The sequence below is a fragment of the Schistocerca cancellata genome, chromosome 3, assembly GCF_023864275.1.
Source record: "Schistocerca cancellata isolate TAMUIC-IGC-003103 chromosome 3, iqSchCanc2.1, whole genome shotgun sequence".
NCBI lineage: Eukaryota > Metazoa > Arthropoda > Insecta > Orthoptera > Acrididae > Schistocerca > Schistocerca cancellata.
In genome coordinates, this window is record NC_064628.1 from 730,966,509 (window position 1) to 730,977,691 (window position 11,183).

The 11,183-nt window shown below is 43.5% G+C and overlaps 1 non-coding gene across 1 annotated transcript; it reads right to left on the reverse strand.

The window, feature by feature from the left end:
* Positions 1-1,724: 1,724 nt before the first annotated feature.
* Trnat-ugu (transfer RNA threonine (anticodon UGU)) lies at positions 1,725-1,799 on the reverse strand. Its single transcript has one exon. It is a non-coding gene; the product is annotated as a tRNA-Thr (tRNA).
* Between the last annotated feature and the right edge of the window lie 9,384 nt (positions 1,800-11,183).

The following is an 11,183-nucleotide window of genomic DNA, read 5'->3' on the forward strand; positions in this document are numbered from 1 at the left end:
AGGTTGATATTCAGGTACCTAAGCACTAGTGCCATTACGCCTGTTAACTACCAAGCTTTTTTGTTTGTCAATTACGTTCCTGGAATGTATTTTCTTACAGGAAAAATTTGTAGTAGGCAGACCCAGCGGATAGCGTTTGCGTAGGTTGAGCAAGTGGCCATGTCTTTTCTCTTTGATGGTTCATGTAATAGTCTGCCCTACATGTTTTTCATAGTTTGTGCTATTATGGTGTAATTTGTATAGCAAATCGATCAACATCACTGTTGCCGTAATTAATAATGTGAAGTGCTGCCGGGGATGCATAATATTACCAGCCAAAGTTATAGTGCTGCAAGAACTGCACCAACATTGCATAAAGAACAGTTACTGAAGACAGAAAATATTGCGCGTCTCGTTAATCCAAATAATATGAGGCTTTAGGATGCTATGAAAGCAGATTTGCACCATATTATCGACTGCACTGCGACTTAAAAGGCCAAGTCACTGAAAGTTATTTCGCACTTTGTTTTGCAACATGAGAGATAGAACTCTTTTTTAAAAAAGAAAGTGTGATGATTGTGTTCTTTGGAATAATACAACAATAACTGGTTGCAGCAAATCTGTGACACTCTGTTTCCAAATACCTTATATTTACTTTGTCTAAATCGTGTTGAAATATTTTACTTGTAGATAGGAAACAATGCTGCTGTTAATTTTAAACTTCTGTGGTACATTTACATTAGAATGCGGAGAAATGTAAATATTATGGGTAACATTGAAACAGTGTTTGATTACGGTAAGTTTCTTAGGTTGTCGAACCAAAAGTAAATTTAGACATAATAATAAGTAACTGCAATTCCAATTGAAAAATTACCGTTCCTTTGATGGTCAAAAAGATCGATATTAAACGTCTTATTTGCTTAATTACGGTACTAAACACTAAAGCTGCATTTATTCAAGATTAATTTGTTCACTGTTTCGAGTTAAATGAACAGAATTATTTGCATATGAAGATAGTAACTGTTCCCAAAGAAAGGATACCAATTATGACCATGCAACTTCTATAGAAAGAAATGGTAATTAATCAAAATCCTCAGCTGCCATAGGTGTTGTTGACATACCTCAATGGGGACAGCTTAAAATGTGTGCACCGACCGGGACTCGAACCCGGGATCTCCTGCTTGCATGGCAGACACTCTATCCATCTTTTTCTTTATTTTAAATCTCATATTGTCAACTTTCGTTCGTTGCATCTGCTCGGGGCGGACGTCGTAAGACATCCGTATAAGTTCGTTGTTGATCGATTAATTCAGTTTTTTTATTACAGAGGGCTGCTAACCCTCTGACCGAACCCGCTGAGCTACCTTGCCGGCGCAGCCATCGAGAGCACAGAGAATAGCGCAACTGCAGGGGACTTATCCCTTGCACGCTTCCCTTGAGACCCACGTTCCCAACTGTCCACAACCTACATTCGTAACGTTCCTAAAATATGTTTGCCCAATCAGTCATTACTCGCGACAACTAAGGTGACGATTCCCGTAAGAGTGCGGGCAAAGTGTGCGCATTCGCACAGAAGAATGTCAATGGCCGGGTAGCCTTTAACTATATGAAGATACTAACTGTTCCGAAAGAACAGATGTCAATGATGACCATGCAGCTTCTCTAGAAAGAAATGATAAATAATCGAAACCCTCAGCTGCCATAGGTGTTGTTGATATACCTCAATGGGGACAGCTGAAAATGTGTGCCCCGACCGGGACTCGAACCCGGGATCTCCTGCTTACATGGCAGGCGCTCTATCCATCTGAGCGACCGAGGGCACAGAGGATAGCGCGACTGAAGGGCTTTATCCCTTCCAGCATTTGCTCTTAAGTAATGGTGATTGAATTTAGAAGTGTGAATTCCTTATTTTCAGGACAAAAATACTTAAGGTGAGTTTCTGTTGGATCCTGGTTCTATTATTGCCCGATATTTTATTGGGATAATCTAATTATCATATTGATAACTATGGTAAAAGTGAAGTGTTAAATGTTATTTCTGATGAGAACGACCACCTTAAATTTCCACTAAATAATTGCAATACGCTTAAAAATAGCCAAACGCATTGGTTCACGTTTACCATTTGTACGAGAGTTCAGTTTAAGAAAAGACTTTTCTCTAAGTGGAAACTGTATTATTCTTTGCAAGTCTGTAGACGCTACGACTGCCACTCAGTTTAGCAGGCATGACCAATCACTGGTAATAAATAACGATAAATGCAAAAAGTATTAAATAGTAGAAGAGAGGTAAGGAGAGTCGCTAGTTGCAGCGCACAAAATTCTAGCTGACAATGTTTTTGTGGAATAGTTATAGCCAAAAATCAGATAATGTGGATCTCTGTAAGGAAGTTGCTATATTAATGATTATGCGATATCGAATGAAGTTTTACTCTAGGCATTTAAGAATGCTTTAAATTTTCTAACTTTAATCATGGGTCTGAAAAATCCCTTTTAGTGTGAACAATAAAATTTTCATTAACTGACCATCTTTCCTTAATTGTATTGCTGCTAATCATATGGTGAGTGCGTGACAACAGACAATCCTACGTGTTTTATTTTATGTGTCTCATTTCGGAAACTCAGTGGCTGTCCCTCTGAAGAGCGTCATTCAGGTCGCTGTTTTAGTGGTGGTTGTAAAATTTCGTCCAAATTGGCAGTGAAGAACGAGTTTAGAACGTCGTTCTGTTGGTCATAAACTGCTCGTTCACCTGCAATGAGCGATATTTGAAACCGATCGATGCGGTTACGCCACAAGAAGTGTGGGCATATGTGTGTAAATTTTACCTGCATACCTGGATTCGGTTTCAACAGAAAACAATGTGGCCATATCGTAAATCGACAAATAGAATGTAAGCCAGTAGATGCACGGAATTCTCCCTTGCTAGAATGACAAAAGCAGTGCACACCATTCTTTGTTCCTTTGTAAACATAGACTTCTAAAGAACAAACAGAAGTATTCGTCACGTGACAGCTGTAGTCCATAGCCAGTTTTTGAACATAATATTAATGTATCTGGAACAATAAGCACGTTGCTATATGTGTAATTAATACGGGACGGCCACCTAGAACTGATTGCTGTTGAGATACTCCGGGTTAAATCAGTGGCTGAAAATAAGTATTGTCTTCCTAGTGACACTTTGATTAAATATAAACAAATTTAAGCTATTATAAAACGAACAAAGTGGACGTATTTGAATTGTAATGCTTATTAACTGACCCTTATAGACCCAACATCGTATCTTCACTTATTGAATGAAATATGAATTCGAATTTCATCATCTTTTAGTGTTTCTTGATCCCATCAGCAAAATTATTTAATACACATTCCCTGTTTCAAATTTATGTCTTCGCACCGAATGTGGAAAAAAATAGTTTGGTAAAGCGCATATAAGGAAATTCGGAAATGAATTTTCAGATAATGGAGTCACATCTAAAGCTCGTTGAAATTATCCAACAAATGACGAAATCATAAACAGCGTTCTTCATACGAAAAAATATACTTTCCTAAAAGTGGCTACACTGCAATTGTTCATTCTTCTTGCATTTCTCATACGAATCCTAAAACATGACATATTGATGTTATTTTAATTTTTATGAGGCTTAAGACTATTTCACATGTTAATGCGGATTTCAGGTAATAGACCGGCCGGTGTGGCCGAGCGGTTCTATGTGCTTCAGTCTGGAACCGCGCGGCCGCTGCGGTCGCAGGTTCGAATCCTGCTTCGGGCATGGATGTGTGTGATGTCCTCAGGTTAATTAGGTTTAGGTACTTCGAAGTTCTAGGGGACTGATGACCTCAGAAGTTAAGTACCATAGTACTCAGAGCCATCTGAATCATTTTTTGAAAAATCAAATCAAGACTCTTTCATAGGATTTTTCCACCTGGAAAAAGCATTCGACAATGTCAAAAGGGGCAAGATATTCAAAATTTTAAGAAAAATAGGGCTAGTAAGAGACGGGCAGTACACATTATGTACAAGAGCCAAGAGAGAACAATAAGTCTGAAAGACAAAGAATGGAGTGCTCCGCTTAAGTGTACATCGAAGAAGCAGTGACGTGACCGAAATGAAAGGAAGCTTCAGGGGAAAGAATACGATAAGATTAGGTGATGACAGCTTTCTTCATTGAAAGTGAAGAAGAACTACAGGGTCTGTTTTAAGAAATGAACAGGTGAGTACAGAATACTGATTGTGAGTAAATCGAAGAAAGATGAAAGTAATGAAAAGTAGGAAAAATGAGAACAGCCAGAAACTTCACATCAGGACTGGTGAACACGAAATAGATATTGTTAAGGGATTCTGCTATCTATCCAGCAAAATCACCCATTAGAGACGGAGCAAGGATGATGTAAATATCTCTTCATTGTCAGCTTTCTACGTCAGCATGTCTACCTAAATTATCGTCAGTTTGATGTCTACTGTAACGAGAAGAATCGTATCAGTCAATCATGTCAATAAGTCATTCTGATGCTGCTGATATTATTTTAACTCGTGTGACCAGAAACCTTTGTCTTCTTTCTTTTACTTCACTGAACTTCAATAAATCTAGACTGAGCCCTTTTCAGATTTCCCTTTTCAGGTTTTGTAGCTTCTCTACCGTGTTCAAACTACTGACATTCTATTTCATGACTCGTAGAACTTTTGTCTTTTCATTGTCCATTCAATTTTTTTCTCGTAGTCACCTCCCACTTGGCAGTCCCTTCCCGGAGATCCGAATAGGTGACTAGTCTGGCATCTTTTGAAAATGGTGAGAATATCACTACCCGTTTCAGTTCCAGGCCACATGTGCTGTGGAAGCACAGTTTGTGTCTTTAGTGCAGTGGCTTCCATTGACTTCTGTATCCTCATGCCGCTGATCATTGCTGCTTCTTCCACCTTTACAGACAGTTTCCCGCACCAAGGACCAGAGAATGCCCTGAACTTCCGTTCGCACCATCACCCTCTTTAAGAAGGTTGCGAGATGTTTTCGTCCGCCTTTCCTAATGATTTGTAATCAAACTGTAACCCGTCGTGGGTTTAGAAGCTGGGATCGAGATCGTTTTGATTACTAAAAATAGTCTACTCCAGGTTTTTCCAAATGAACCATCCTCGGCCCTAAGGGGAGGCTGGGTGAGGGCAAAAGTGGGCCGGGGTCGTAAGCCGAGGTCTGGCCACCATGTCCGTTTCTCTCCCACCTGCGAAATGAGGAAAGGGAGGGGAACATGGTGTTTTTTTTTTTTTTTGTCATCAGTCTACTGACTGGTTTGAAGCGGCCCGCCACGAATTACTTTCCTGTGCTAACCTCTTCATCTCAGAATAGCACTTGCAGCATACGTCCTCAATTATTTGCTTGACGTATTCCAATCTCTGTCTTCCTCTACAGTTTTTGCCCTCTACAGCTGCCTCTAGTAACATGGAAGTCATTCCCACATGTCTTAGCGGATGTCCTATCATCCCATCCCTTCTCCTTATCAGAGTTTTCCACATATTCCTTTGCACTCCGATTCTACATAGAACCTCCTCATTTCTTACGTTATCAGTCCACTTAATTTTCAACATTCCTCTATAGCACCACATCTCATATGCTTCGATTCTCTTCTGTTCCGGTTTTCCCACAGTCCACGTTTCACTACCATACAATGCTGTATTCCAGACGTACATCCTCAGAAATTTCTTCCTTAAATTAAGGCCGGTATTTGATATTAGTAGACTTCTCTTGGCCAGAAATGCCTTTTTTGCCATAGCGAGTCTGCTTTTGATGTCCTCCTTGCTCCGTCCGTCATTGGTTATTTTACTGCCTATGTAGCAGAATTCCTTAACTTCATTGACTTCGTGACCATCAATCCTGATGTTAAGTATCTCGCTGTTCTCTTTTGTACTACTTCTCATTACCTTCGTCTTTCTCCGATTTACTTTCAAACCATACTGTGTACTCATTAGACTGTTCATTCCGTTCAGCAGATCATTTAATTCTTCTTCACTTTCACTCAGGATAGCAATGTCATCAGCGAATCGTATCATTGATATCCTTTCACCTTGTATTTTAATTCCACTCCTGAACCTTTCTTTTATTTCCATCATTGCTTCCTCGATGTACAGATTGAAGAGTAAGGGCGAAAGGCTACAGCCTTGTCTTACACCCTTCTTAATACGAGCACTTCGTTCTTGATCGTCCACTCTTATTATTCCCTCTTGGTTGTTGTACATATTGTATATGATCCGTCTCTCCCTATAGCTTACCCCTACATTTTTCAGAATCTCGAACAGCTTGCACCATAATATATGGTCGAACGCTTTTTCCAGGTCGACAAATCCTATGAAACTGTCTTGATTTTTCTTTAGCCTTGCTTCCATTATTAGCCGTAACGTCAGAATTGCCTCTCTTGTCCCTTTACTTTTCCTAAAGCCAAACTGATTGTCACCTAGCGCATTCTCAATTATCTTTTTCCATTCTTCTGTATATTATTCTTGTAAGCAGCTTCGATGAATGAGCTGTTAAGCTAATTGTGCGATAATTCTCGCACTTGTCAGCTCTTGCCGTCTTCGGAATTGTGTGGATGATGCTTTTCCGAAAGTCAGATGGTATGTCGCCAGGCTCATATTTTCTACACACCAATGTGAATAGTCGTTTTGTTGCCACTTCCCCCAACGATTTTAGAAATTCTGATGGAATGTTATCTATTCCTTCTGACTTATTTGACCGTAAGTCCTCCAAAGCTCTTTTAAATTCCGATTCTAATACTGGATCCCCTATGTCTTCTAAATCGACTCCTGTTTCTTCTTCTATCCCATCAGACAAATCTTCAACCTCATAGAGGCTTTCAATATTCTCTTTTCACCTATCTGCTCTCTCCTCTGCATATAATAGTGGAATTCCCGTTGCACTCTTAATGTTACCACCGTTGCTCTTTATAATGTCACCAAAGGTTGTTTTGACTTTCCTTTATGCTGAGTCTGTCCTTCCGAAAATCATATCGATATCTTCACATTTTTTCTGCAGCCATTTCGTCTTAGCTTCTCTGCACTTCCTATTTATTTCATTCCTCAGCGACTTGTATTTCTGTATTCCTGATTCTCCTCCGGGAAAATGTTTGTACTTCCTCCTTTCATCAATCAACTGAAGTATTTCTTCTGTTACCCATGGTTTCTTCGCAGCTACCTTCTTTGTACCTATGTTTCCCTTCCGAACTTCTGTGATGGCCCTTTTTAGAGATGTTCATTCCTCTTCAACTGTACTGCCTACTTCGCTGTTCCTAATTGCTGTATCTATAGCGTTAGAGAACTTCAAACGTATCTCGTCATTCCTTAGTACTTCCGTATCCCACCTCTTTGCGTATTGATACTTCCTGACTAATATCTTGAACTTCAGCCTACTCTTCATCACTACTATATTGTGGTCTGAGTCTATATCTGCTCCTGGGCACTCCTCACAGTCCAGTATCTCATTTCAGAATCTCTGTCTGACCATGATGTAATTGAAATCTTCCCGGATCTCCCGGCCTTTTCCAGGTATACCTCCTCCTCTTGTGATTCTTGAACAGGGTATCCGCTATTACTAGCTGAAACTTGTTACACAACTCAATTAGTCTTTCTCCTCTTTCATTCCTTGTCCCAATCCCATATTCTCCTGTAACCTTTTCTTCTACTCCTTCCCCTACAACTTCATTCCAGTCGCCCATGTCTGTTAGATTTTCGTCCCACTTTACATACTGTATTACCCTTTCAATATCCTCATACACTTTCTCTATCTCTTCATCTTCAGCTTGCGACGTCGGCATGTATACCTGAACTATCGTTGTCGGTGTTGGTCTGCTGTCGATTCTGATTAGAACAACCCGGTCACTGTACTGTTCACAGTAACACACCCTCTGCCCTACGTTCCTATTCATAACGAATCGTACATCTGTTATACCATTTTCTGCTACTGTTGATATTACCCGATACTCATCTGACCAGAAATCCTTGTCTTCCTTCCACTCCACTTCACTGACCCCTACTATATCTACACTCCTGGAAATTGAAATAAGAACACCGTGAATTCATTGTCCCAGGAAGGGGAAACTTTATTGACACATTCCTGGGGTCAGATACATCACATGATCACACTGACAGAACCACAGGCACATAGACACAGGCAACAGAGCATGCACAATGTCGGCACTAGTACAGTGTATATCCACATTTCGCAGCAATGCAGGCTGCTATTCTCCCATGGAGACGATCGCAGAGATGCTGGATGTAGTCCTGTGGAACGGCTTGCCATGCCATTTCCACCTGGCGCCTCAGTTGGACCAGCGTTCGTGCTGGACGTGCAGACCGCGTGAGACGACGCTTCATCCAGTCCCTAACATGCTCAATGGGGGACAGATCCGGAGATCTTGCTGGCCAGGGTAGTTGACTTACACCTTCTAGAGCACGTTGGGTGGCACGGGATACATGCGGACGTGGATTGTCCTGTTGGAACAGCAAGTTCCCTTGCCGGTCTAGGAATGGTAGAACGATGGGTTCGATGACGGTTTGGATGTACCGTGCACTATTCAGTGTCCCCTCGACGATCACCAGTGGTGTACGGCCAGTGTAGGAGATCGCTCCCCACACCATGATGCCGGGTGTTGGCCCTGTGTGCCTCGGTCGTATGCAGTCCTGATTGTGGCGCTCACCTGCACGGCGCCAAACACGCATACGACCATCATTGGCACCAAGGCAGAAGCGACTCTCATCGCTGAAGACGACACGTCTCCATTCGTCCCTCCATTCACGCCTGTCGCGACACCACTGGAGGCGGGCTGCACGATGCTGGGGCGTGAGCGGAAGACGGCCTAACGGTGTGCGGGACCGTAGCCCAGCTTCATGGAGACGGTTGCGAATGGTCCTCGCCGATACCCCAGGAGCAACAGTGTCCCTAATTTGCTGGGAAGTGGCGTTGCGGTCCCCTACGGCACTGCGTAGGATCCTACGGTCTTGGCGTGCATCCGTGCGTCGCTGCGGTCCGGTCCCAGGTCGACGGGCACGTGCACCTTCCGCCGACCACTGGCGACAACATCGATATACTGTAGAGACCTCACGCCCCACGTGTTGAGCAATTCGGCGGTACGTTCACCCGGCCTCCCGCATGCCCACTATACGCCCTCGCTCAAAGTCCGTCAACTGCACATACGGTTCACGTCCACGCTGTCGCGGCATGCTACCAGTGTTAAAGACTGCGATGGAGCTCCGTATGCCACGGCAAACTGGCTGACACTGACGGCGGCGGTGCACAAATGCTGCGCAGCTAGCGCCGTTCGACGGCCAACACCGCGGTTCCTGGTGTGTCCGCTGTGCGTGCGTGTGATCATTGCTTGTACAGCCCTCTCGCAGTGTCCGGAGCAAGTATGGTGGGTCTGACACACCGGTGTCAATGTGTTCTTTTTTCCATTTCCAGGAGTGTAGATTGAGCCTTTGGCTTTCCCTTTACAGATTTTCTAGTTTCCCTACCACGTTCAAGCTTCTGACATTCCTCGCCCCGACTAGTAGGACTTTATCCTTTCGTTGATTATTCAATCTTTTTTTCATGGTAACCTCCCCTTTGGCAGTCCCCTCCCGGAGATTTGAATGGGGGACTATTCCGGAATCTTTTGCCAATGGAGAGATCATCATGTCACTTCTTCAATTACAGGCCACATGTCCTGTGGTTACGTGTCTTTAATGCAGTGGTTTCTATTGCCTTCTGCACCCTCATGTCGTTGACCACTGCTGATTCTTCCGCCTTTAGGGGCAATTTTCCACCCCTAGGACAAGAGAGTGCCCTGAACCTCTATCCGCTGCTCCACCATCCTTGACAAGGCCGTTGGCAGAATGAGGCTGACTTCTTATGCCGGAAGTCTTCGGCCGCCAATGCTGATTAATTATCAAAATTTAGGCAGTGGCGGGGATGGAACCTGGTACCGAAGACGTTTTGATTATGAATCAAAGACGCTACCCCTATACCACGGGTTCATGGAATGTAGGTACCATGAAAATCGGTGGTGTTTTTATTTATTATTATTTAAGAAACATTAATATCCCTACAAGAGCAGGAAGCCGACGTCGCGAAGAGGAGGGTGCAGTAAGACGTCAGACATAATGAGACTATCAACGCATTACCTTTGGGAGAAGGTCATTTTAATTAACAAAGAACATAGCAGTTGGAAGGGGCGGGGATCAGCTAATCATGGCAGGACCGTGGTAGCTCTGGGGTGGATTAGGGGATTGGGATTGGTGACAATTGCACAACGGCGTTCATCAAGTGCCAAAAATCAATGATATATTTCTTGTCGTCGGGAAACAAGTAGTGAACTGTGTGTCCACAAATCCCCTGAGTTCATCCTCGCTTGCGAGAAGAATTCCGTGTATGGAAAGAAACGCAGTTCAGTAGGTATCACACGGCCAGCATCTGTCGCACCAGTAACCAGACCCCTCTTGCCAATCCGCGCACCAGACGATAAACGGCCCTGTCCAAAACATCACAGGCGACACACAACTGGATGACTGCGAGGTGAATAAACTGAAGGTGCTGCCCTCATAGTTCCTTTCCATTGACAGGAAGGTACCATGCTGTTAACCACATTCGGTGGATTGTGCTGCTGAAGAAAGCCATAGATCCCGTTTCTGGATGCCAAATGCGTTAACATGATCGCAGTACGGACGTAGCCCAGTTCGGGGATGGTTCATACGGCTCTAAGCACTATGGGACTTAACATCTGAGGTCATCAGTCCCATAGACTTATAATTACTTAAACCCAACTAACCTAAGGACATCACACACATCCATACGCAAGGCGGGATTCGAACCCGCGACCGTAGCAGAAGCGCGGTTCCGGACTGAAGCGCCTGGAACCGCTAGGCCACAGCTGCCGGCTAGTTCGGGGAAAAAGTGGCGGAAGTAAAAGAACAGCGGCACGACATCTGAAAATGGGACAGGTGCAAGGTCCTCCAGCAATAGACTACTAAGGCACCTAGGGCGATGACGCCACTCTGTGACAGCCGACTGAAAGTGCTATCGCTCTGACAGGCACATGATACAGATCTAAACCGCACCTGTGCGCGGGAGTGTGAGGGTCTCATACTTTATCTTGAACATTAAGCCTTGTCAAACATATGAACACAATACTGCTAGCATGCAGAGGACCATGGACCGGAAAGTAAGTGTGCCGCGTGGGGTTGCGTGGCG